We start from the raw sequence: 10877 nt of genomic DNA on the forward strand, positions 1-10877 counted from the left end.
TTCACTTAGTGCTGCCAACATGAACATGTTAGTTCATTAAGCAAGTCGAGACCACTGCTGGCATTCTGGCCAACTGTCACAGCTACTTTACGAGCCCAACCCTTCACTGCCGCCGGAATATACAGCAGCAGCCAGTCACAGCTCACATCTCGTGTCATTTTCTGAGTGGTAGTCATAATGAACGGGGCCGTCTGCATCTCCACATATGGTATGCAGTGATTAACACTTGAGATTGATAGGAGCAATACCAGCATCCCACTGTTCAAATAAATGTTCATGAAGGTCTTCTTTCTGAATTTGTTTGTTTATATTTGATTTACAAAACAATAAATCGATAGCCTCGTAAACCGGGCACATCTCAGCTTCTCGCAACATGTTCTACTTGAACAGCTTGCAGGGCTAACGAGTCAGATTTGATGCAGAAAATCATCCATTGCTTATCTTTTTGGGTGGAAAGGGATTTTGTGAATCTGCTCAATTGTATAGCAGACTCATTTTATCAAAACATCCACCCCTGATTCTGGCATTTCTTTAATTCTTTTGCTCCATGACATACACTCCACACACAGCCTGTCAGATAGCACAGCATTTATCTTCCTCAATATCGCTTGATCTAAATATTGGAAACACAAAGACACCAAAGTGGGTCAGGATCTAGGCGAGTACCCAGAAATGTTCAATGATGCAAAACAGTGGTAATGGTAATAACTCTAACGCACAGCATTTCCTGCAGCCAGGGACGGATACCTGAGCAAACTCAGCTCTGTTTAGACAGCTGCTTGATGAGCCAGAATAGAAAATGAGGACTTATAATCACCCAAGTCTAAAAGGGCCTCTACACCAGCGTAGCACTTGTTATGAAACAGTGTGCAGAGTCAGAGTCCTTGATGTGTTTTGATGATTTTTATGTTGTTTCCCTTGCGACAGCAGGCTGGCATGTAAGCCAGGTGACAGAAGGTGAGGATGTAGTATAGCTTGAGCTGCAGTTTTGAAGAAGTTGTGTGCTACTGTAGACAGACTACTATATCTGATCTTAGCTCCCTTTTGCACAAAAGCCTGCCGCCCCAGCTCATTAGAGCTATTTTTGGAGAGATGATGAGTTTTGACATGTTGTGTTGTGCTGTGCATGTGGATAAACTAAGCAGAAAGTGAATTGGGCTAACTATGTTTTCTACTGATGAAGGCATTTAGCACGCAAATCGTCTTCATAAATATAGCTCTGGTTTGATGCACACGATTTTCTTTGGTTGGTAACATTGCAGGAAATGTTTTGCAGGATGTAGCTTTCCTTGAAACATTTGTAACAGGATCACATAGCCTTTTTTTTTTAAATGCCCCCCATGAAATACAATATTCAACCCTAAAAAACAAAATCGACATCCATTATTGTGATTTTCAACTGTTTGGGCTCAAGGTGTGAACTTGCATGAGTCTCTCTCAAGGAAAACTAAACCAATTCTCTCTGAATAATGTCTTCAAACAAACAGTAGAGTCCGAATCTCTTCCCAATGAGCATGCATAATGCACATACAAGCTGCTAAATACATATCCATATTCAGATTACAAATAGCTATTTATGAATAAACATATTTCCTTTGCAACTGAGCTTTTGCAAACCACAAAAGGCAGAAGTAAACAGGATAATGTGTTTATATGCCTCAGTATCCTTGCTAATGATGTTAGATGATCCATAGCTTATGTATCTTTTCCACTAAATCTAAACAGGACCAGACATATATGTATATGTAACACCAAATCTGAACAGGATTTAGTGTGATATTAGTGCTACGTATAGTCTAGATACTGGTAGATTCAAACAAAAACCCTTGTGCATTTTGAGTATACATAATTAACTTCTTATATTATTGTATTATCCACGTATGGCTCATCTGTTTGAAGTAGTTTATTTTGGAGCAACATAAAACACCACCTTTAGTTTGTTAAATATTATGCAGCTGACATGTTTTGAACACCTATGGTATAATAATAGAGGAAGTGTTATTCATTTCTAAACTACACATAGATAGAAAACAAAAGCTCTGGTCCACAATCCTAAAACTGTGACAGTAAACTTGTGGGTAAAAATGTGACATTTGTGTTTGCATTTTTATCTGCATGTTGTTTTTAAATTGTCATTACTTTATTAACACAACTATGCACTATGCCAAGGGTCAGTCTCATTTGCCACTGCTTGTTACAGCCTCAGTGTGCAACCAATTGATCTTCTTTCACACTGATTCACAATGTAAACAAAATTCCAGTTAACCTGTTATTTCAGGTGAGCTATTCCAATCATGGAAATCCAAAAGACCAATCAGCTTACAAACTACATCTAGGATTGTTGTAAAAGATGAGGGCACCACAGGTACCTCTGGTCTGTTTTTCAGCTCTTTTCTGCTGCACATACCTCCATGAGTAACAGTACAAGATGCCATGTCGGATAAATGCCTCTGACAGACGGGACTGTGATGTAGCTGTCAAGATTCAGAGTCATGGACTTCCCCAATGAAGCCTTTTTGTTTTACCTAGATTGTATTTCTTGTTACAGCCAAGGAAATAATAGGCTACACAGTTGTTGCATTCAATCTGAATGACAAAAGTACCAAGAACTATTGCTCAGAGGGCAAAGTGATCCATCTCGCCCACACGAAAACAGCAGGCTATTGATTCGACAGGTTTTTTTTTTTGTCAGTCAAGGTCAAGTTTTTGTCCCTGGGTACTTTAATGAAGCGCATATGACAATAGTCTGCACTTTCTATAGGGAACTCTTTACAGCCAAACAAGTGAAATTAGTCAGATATCTCTGCAAAGGACAGTCAGTGCTTTTCACAATAACGACTAATGGGCACTCTACACTAACATATTGTAGGTGAACATAAATAACTAAATAACTTTGCAACATGTAGAGCAGGAGAGTAACAGCTGGATAATTATGGATTTCTTCAGCTATTTTCAACTCTGCTACATTCAATGCATGAGTACATGCGATAAGATGCTCACATTCACTTCACAGCACACATTGCACAGGTAGATTACTTTAGACGTAGCCTTATTCATAACTTATGCTGTTATCTCTGGAGCCCTGAAACTGACGAAAAATGTTATCAGACAAGTCAAAAATAAAACTGAATACATCAATAAATTAAACTAATAATTATTAGTTACATAATTAAAAAGCGTTATACTTTTCCTTTAACCTCCAATCAATTGATAAAAAAGGTAAAAGTCTTTTTTTTCTTTACCACCAATCAGCTGATAATCATTTATTTGAAGTTCAGACGTTATGCTTCTATCTTCACAATATTATCTTCATCTTCAAGTGCATGTTCCATGTTACCACAATGGAAATAAGTCTTGGACTTTATCGTGTCATCCTTGACTTGTGTGAGGTTATAATATATAGATAATAAATGAAAACTAACTAAGTAACCTTAGCTAGCTAACTTTATTTATGTTTGCCTGCCGGCTAAAATGCTTTGGCTATGTTAGAAGAGTTAATCCGGAGTGCAGTGATATACAGTTTATGAATGAGAAAATTTGTGCCAAGACCAAAAAATTTAAAAATTAAGGAGTTGAAAATGAAAATGAGCTAGGAAAGATAAATAGAGAATTTAAAAGAAATTAAGTTTAAATTTATTTTACCAACTGATTGGAAGTTAAAGGAAATATAAAGCTTTATATTTCTTTTTACACTCCATTTTAATTATTTAATTAACAATATTATTTTTTTATGTAGGCCTATTCAGTTATATTTCTGAGTTGACTGATAACAGTTGCCTACATCTTGTCAGTTTTGGGGATCTATAGTAACCATCATTTTGATAGAATCATTAACAGCAACAGCACGCCACAGCCACAGTTCAGATACTTCACTGCTGCTTTGTTTCTTTGGTAAAATGCCTAAAGGGTTGCTGCAGTAATCTGTTGAAGTCAATTACGAGCTTACATTGACCTCACCTTATCAGTGTGGCAACCTGTGGGGCTGTATTAGGCTTTGTCTAAAGTGAAAGCAGTCCACATCATTTTCAGGATGGAATAAAAGGCAACTATGCAAAAGCCAATCTGACATTTTCTAATTAACACTTTTCTCAGTCCTTCGCTTCAGGTATACCTTTCAACCATGTTGTGTAAATGGGAAGAAAATGTTTAGGCCTTTTAAAGAAAATGTGTTTTTATGTGAATGTAATCACTTCATGGATTATTTTAAAATGTCAATTTTACAGGTTTCTTGTTGTCTCACAAATTTTCTGTATAAGGGCTAAGGTCAAAATAGATTCTGTTGCTCGGGGACAACCCCTTATGAAACACGATTACAAAAACTATGGAGTCATCAGTCAGTGTGTAGCCTATACCATCTAAGTCCTGTGAGGTGTTGACATTATGCTAAGGGGTCACACTGATGTAATTCTGAAAGCGAAAGAAAGTCTTTTGCAGCTCGTTCTGAAGTTACTGGCTCAAATCTGCACACGTGTGCAGCCTTCCACAGCTAAGACATCAAACTACAGACAATTATGGAGCTTGGGAAAACTGCAATTCTCTATAGTGAGTGCTGCTGGAGACCTTGTGAAGATGAAAAATGCATGTCAGTAGTGAAAAATCCCAGCTCCCCAAGGGGTGCTGAAGCTATGAACCACAAGAAAGAGATTAACCAATGCAGCTGTGAGAGAGAGGTGGAGGTGAGCTCCCTGTTCTCTCCCGCTCTCCCTCTCAAACAGATCATTTCTAAAATGATTTATTTTTTAATAAACGTTCAATGACGTGTGATTTAATGGGGCAAATCATTTGTGTCGTCTTGAAGGCCCCAAAGGACGGTTTGTTCTCACAATGATAAATCCAGTGCTTTTGAAAGTACAAAAGCAAAGAAGCTCAGAAACTGATGCATTTAACAAAACACTGATAATTCATGTTATGAGATTCTTTTTGTCACTAAGCATGTCTCATAGCCATGCCTACAACGTGGAGCATTATATTCCTTGTTATTGCATTTGGCAGAATTTGCCTGATAACAGTTTACAGAGACGGCATGAAAAAACAGCTAGCTCTGGCTCTCGTAACTTATGGCTTCAAATTGGATTGGATGGTGTGAGACAAAATGCCCTTTCACAGACTTTTATATGGCTAGAACTTACCAAGATGAACCTCTTTAGGAGGGTATCAACATTTAAAATAAGAGGAAAAAACTTCTTTTATATCCATCAATCTCAAGGGGGCAATCTGGTGGACTTGCTGTGAGCTCCGGCTCATCAATCTATCAATGTCAAAGAGGAAATCCAGGGGATTGCTCTTAACTCTGGGTCCTCACTCTCCCATCTTTCAAATTCTTATCTCTCGTCTGTTCACAGCTGACACAGAACTAACTCTGTGTCAGCTCATGAAGCATCAACAAGCTCCAGCGCTCTGTCTCCACCAACACCCCCTGCAGGGAAAAAGGACGGGCACTCAGCTGGTTGATTGTCAGGGCCATTATGTCCCCTCCAATATCCCACAGTCCCCGCTCCCACAATTCCCTCCATTAACAAGGGGGTTTGCTTTCCACTTCCCCTTTGATGTGTCACACTCTGCTGCAGATTTGTTTTTAATATGTGTGACAGAATCCACTTAACTGGTAGTGAAAGGGAGTGAGAAGACTTTTTTTCTGTGGAGCAACAGCAGCCATTCAATGCCGACATTACATTTGCATTGTAGTCTGAGTTTCTGAGTGTTATGTTAATCCACAATTAATTATAGATTAATCATTATCAGAGAGGCAGACATTGATAAATAGCCTATAATCGACAGTATGTTGCACACACAAGAGACAAATCTGAATAGGCCAGCTCCTGACAGATATTCTGTATTTTTACTTAAATGAATAGTTAAACATTTTGGGAAATACACTTATTTGTTTTCTTGCTGAGAGTAAAATGAGAAGATCGATGCTACTCTCTTATCCGTCTGTTAAATATGAAGCTACAGCCAGCAGCTGGTTAGCTTAGCTTAGCACAAAGACTGGAAACAGGGGGAAACAGCTAGCCTGGCTCTGTCCAAAGGTAACAGAATCTGCCTCAGCTCCTCAAAAGCTTACTAATTAACAAGTTATATCTTGTCAATCTGTACGAAAACAAAGTGTAAAAACATCTATTTCATGGCCGGTCGCAGTAACTTCCTGGAGTCTTGCCGTCAGTGTAAAAGCACAACTTGTGGTACCAGAGGTTCTGGCAGGCAGATTTTTCACCGTTGGACAGAGCTAGGCTAGCTTTTTCTCCCTGTTTCCAGTCTTTATGCTAAGCTAAGCTATCCGGCTGCATGGCTGTAGCTTCATATTTAACATACAGACATGAGAGTGGTATCAATCTTCTCATCTAACTCTCAGCAAGAAAACAAATAAGTGTATTCACCAAAATGCCTAACTGTTCCTCTAATATTATTATATTTCATTCACATTCAAGTGTTTAGTAGCCTGCAAAGGCTACTAAACAATCACATGAACTCTGGATGTTGAAGAACAATATTTAAATGGCTTTCTCTGGCTGTGATTACACTTGACTAGTCATCTCATTGATGTAGTCAGAATATACACAAAAGGGGTTCTGGTATTTAAATATGCAGCCACAATGTCCACACAAGCAAGAAACAGGGAGAGTAATGTAAACACAAATACATACAGCTAAATGAGATGGAAGTCATTTTCAAGTCAAATGTGGCTATACAACAATGTGATCTCATTAAATTCTGTCTCCAAAGCTCAAATAACTCATGGGAAAAATAATTGCAGAGAAAGATGAAAATGTAAGCTCCCTTCTCAGTCAGGCAACCGCTATATGGGGATCAAATAGATGGTCAGTGTTCACAAAGCAGTTTGATCCATAATAATGTGAAGAAGGGTAAAACCAATTTGCATGTGTGCCGCAGTGATTAAAACCTGTTTACCAAAGTGAGCAGGAGCAGGGATGTTTTTAGCAGCTAACTATTCTTTTTCACAGGTTTTGTCCAACATAAAGTCTAATACGAAGCGACAGCATGGCTGCAGGTGAAGCTTAGATAGAGTGAAGGGTTTTGTGAGCAAAGTTAATCACATGAGCAGTGGCTCACACATCTGTCAGGTTAATGAGACAATGCCCGGGGGAATAATGATGAGTTTACATACAGCTGCAGGAAGTTTGCCTCCAATTTTACAATCAACGGGGTTGTCACATCTCCTGGCTAATTCTGTGTTTGGAGACAGGACTTGATGCTAAATGACAACACAGATAGTTTTTTATAGAATATTTTCTATTTTTTTTTTATCATTAAGAGACTCACATCTTTTGCATCATAACGAGAACTGCCAGATTTCACATGAATAGGACAAAATGCTGATGGGAGTGTAACTGATGCTTCCATCTGGTGTTACGATCAATACCAAACAACGTCATCAAGAGACCGTAATGGACACTCAGTGGATCTCCCGATTTAGACCAATGGAATGATGCCAACAGGTGCATCCTCACCATACTGTATAAACCTTGTAGGAAGGACACAGGCTCAGACAGTTTCTCTGATAAAAACCTATTTGTAGTGACTGACTTTCCTGCTAAATTCACTTTTATATTTTAAGCCAAAGGCAGCATCAATGTTGCCTCCCAGCGAGAACAAAAAACAAAACAAAATGTAGAGTTTGCATTTTCACCTTCAATTTGTACTGGTTTTCTTCCATATCCCAAAAACATGCAATTCAAATGGAAGGACGTTCTGCCTTCTGTGTATCCTGGGATAAAATCCAGCCTCAGTTCAGACGGTTCGTTTTGTACACCAACAATACACCAATACATTTAGACAACAACTATAGTAATATTAGTCAGATAATTAATGAAAGAACGTAAGAGTAGTGTCAGGTCAGCAGAGTTCAGCACCAAACAAATGTTTGTACAAACTGAATACCATTATTAGCCCTGTTCTTAATGCATCTACATGCTTTTCAGTAATGGATTTCAGATGCGATACAATAGGATGCCATCATGTTGCTTTAATTGAATGCCAGTGTAAAGAGGAAATTAAATATAAATGGTAATCAAGGTTCTTAATCTTGGACATACAGTGCTTACCAATACAAAATATACTTTTAATATAATTTCCATTATCAGTCTTGCAACTTGCCACAATACAGTCATACTACTCTCATCTTCACCTTTGCAAAGTAATCTGCCTGGAAAATGTCTTTAATAAATACCACAATTTCTAGTGAGTAATATAAGTGCTCAGGGTAAATTGAAATTGTTAAAATTGAAAAATAATTTTCCGATTGGCCTTTAGATGCATCAGACAGAGCCAAATTTTACTTTTTACAAAATTTTCCAAATAGTCTTCAGGCTGTTGTTAGCAGATAGAAGCAATGTTTTCCATGGTACAATGTTTTGGTTTTTTTCTTTGCCAGCAAAGTAAACATCCAAGCATTGTGTGTTTAATGCATCCCAATGGGACTTTGGGTTGTAGAGAAGATTCAGAATATATGGAAAATACTCATGGATGACATTTGAGTGAATCTGGAGAATAAATGAATGAAATGTCACCCCTTTCCATTATAATTAAATACACGTACTTCTGACAGTGGAGCACTTAGCCTAAGTAAAACCCTGTAACTATAAACCTTAGTGTTTTACTTAACATTTTAGGATTTTCATTTTGGATATTTGTTTAAGGTTGGTCAGTGTTTTGGTTGCACATTTACTATGTTACAATAATTAACATTTTAAATGCCTGCTGCCAATTGACATCTTAACTCTGATGCCTTTGATCACATCAACATTTACACCTAAAATTAGCTTTGAATAAAAAATCTCAATGAAATGTACCAAATATGTGCACTCCAAAATGTTACCTTACCTCAAAGTCCACTCACGAGCTTTTTCCTGGACTTTAACCCTCATGGTCTTCATCAGCAGTTTGGAGTTTGCTCAGTTGTCATGAAGAAGACTTAGTTTCTTTCATCATGACCTCATCCCCCATCAGATCTTTCAAATCTCAATTCATGTTGAACTTTTCAAGACAATGAAACTTTCCCACAGACATCATTTTGTGTACAATTCCAAGCCATTTAGGAATGTACGCCACATTCCAGCTTAACTCAAGATGTTGTCACTAATTTAACCTCCATCAGGCTTTGCTTCAGATGTGCTCAAACCTTTTATTACCATGAAAAAAATTTATTTATTTCCTCCAAGTGCGGCAGCGACTCCAGTGCAAGGAGGATAAAGTCTGACTTCAGTACAGCTAATTTGACAAGAAGCCACTGAAGACCCAATCTGTTCTTCCTCCCCCTGAAAAGCTAATACCCCATCATGGCTACACAATCTTTTATGAGATATGAAATGAGGACTTAGACAGTTATCAAATAAATTGTGCTCATTTTTAAGAAGCTGGAGAGTAAAATATACAAGTATACATTATGGGACGTTATCTAATTCTTAAAAATAAAAAGTAGAAAACAAAATACACACAAATTAACCAATGCAACTTCTGGTGAGGCATATTGAATTAAAAAAATCAAACTGCTGCACATTTGGTCCCCTGGGTGAAATTATATTAGGAAGATGTGCAATGGAGTCAATGTTGAGTGTTCAATACTACATTGATCATTTTATTCACTTTCTGTAACATTCCTATATTATACCTATAGTTTTGCTTTCTTTGTTCATTTTTAGATTTAAATTGAGATTACTCATCTATGGATGAAATGCGAATGAACTAGAGGATGTTACGTTTGCAGCATTTATGAGATCCAGACTGCAACACATTCACAAAGCTGCAACAAAAGCTTCACTCCAGCTCCAGCTGTATGTCGGCTTCCATATGAGAGTCATGAAATAAATGTAGCGGTTAGGTCTTGGATTAAATTCCTCACCCTTTCGGATAATGCACCATCCCCAGAACACCTCTCGCCCATGTAATGAGTGCGGGAAGAGAACGAATCACACGACGAAAGCAAGCAAGTTCATGACTAATGATTGTAAATCCATTCGGAGGAGATAAACACCGTCAACTGCCTGCCTATAGTCTAAGGAAAGTGCCAGCTTTGTCAAACGTAGTCATGTTCAACCAAATATTAAACATCAAGGGTCTTCTGCTGACAGCAGCCCGGCTGCGCACTGTTATCCACTTGCCTTATTATACTGAATAAATCCTCTATGTCAAGCACCATGCCTGGATTTTAAGACTTAATTTAATTCCATCTATGTGCGGCGCTAGTGCAGGCTGCGTGTTTGTGCTCTGACGTTACAAGCGTGAGACAGTGATGAACTGTGGTCTGAATGTGTGAAAGTCTTGAAACAGAAAAGCCTGCAGAGCATATGCACATAAGTGCACCCTCAGGGACATTCTCCCCCCTCCCCTCCCCCCCAAAACTTCAACAATCATTAAATTACAGGGAGCTTTTCATTCAATCATTCAATATTTCCTTTGGCCTCCTAGGAGACACATTTGCATTCATATAATTCAGGGCTGCCCGTTCAGTGCGTCTAATTGGATCTAAAGTTAGTAATCTTATAAAATGCATAGTCTAAGAGCGGAGATAAGAGTGCAAATCTGTACCTCCTAAAGAACCAAGATTAGAGGAGCACCTTGTGTTGCCAGCGCCGCAGTAGTGCAAAAGGTTCTTGACTTTCAGTCACCATTTTTGACAAATGATTGAGCAGACAGAAGTTCGAGAGAAGAAATATCTCCTGACCACGTGTGCTTTGCATAAATTGCATTGTGCACTATGAGGCAATATTCCAAGGCGGCATAATACAACTGTGGAAATTGTTTATTTTCATCCATTCCCCCTGCCACCATTCATCCATACTCCTGCCAGCAAATACAATGACATTGTTTCTGAGACAGCTGGGAAATGTTCTAGTCATCACCCCAAACCCCCTGTCCCT

This window comes from Siniperca chuatsi, linkage group LG11, assembly GCF_020085105.1.
Source record: "Siniperca chuatsi isolate FFG_IHB_CAS linkage group LG11, ASM2008510v1, whole genome shotgun sequence".
NCBI classification, from domain to species: Eukaryota; Metazoa; Chordata; class Actinopteri; order Centrarchiformes; family Sinipercidae; genus Siniperca; species Siniperca chuatsi.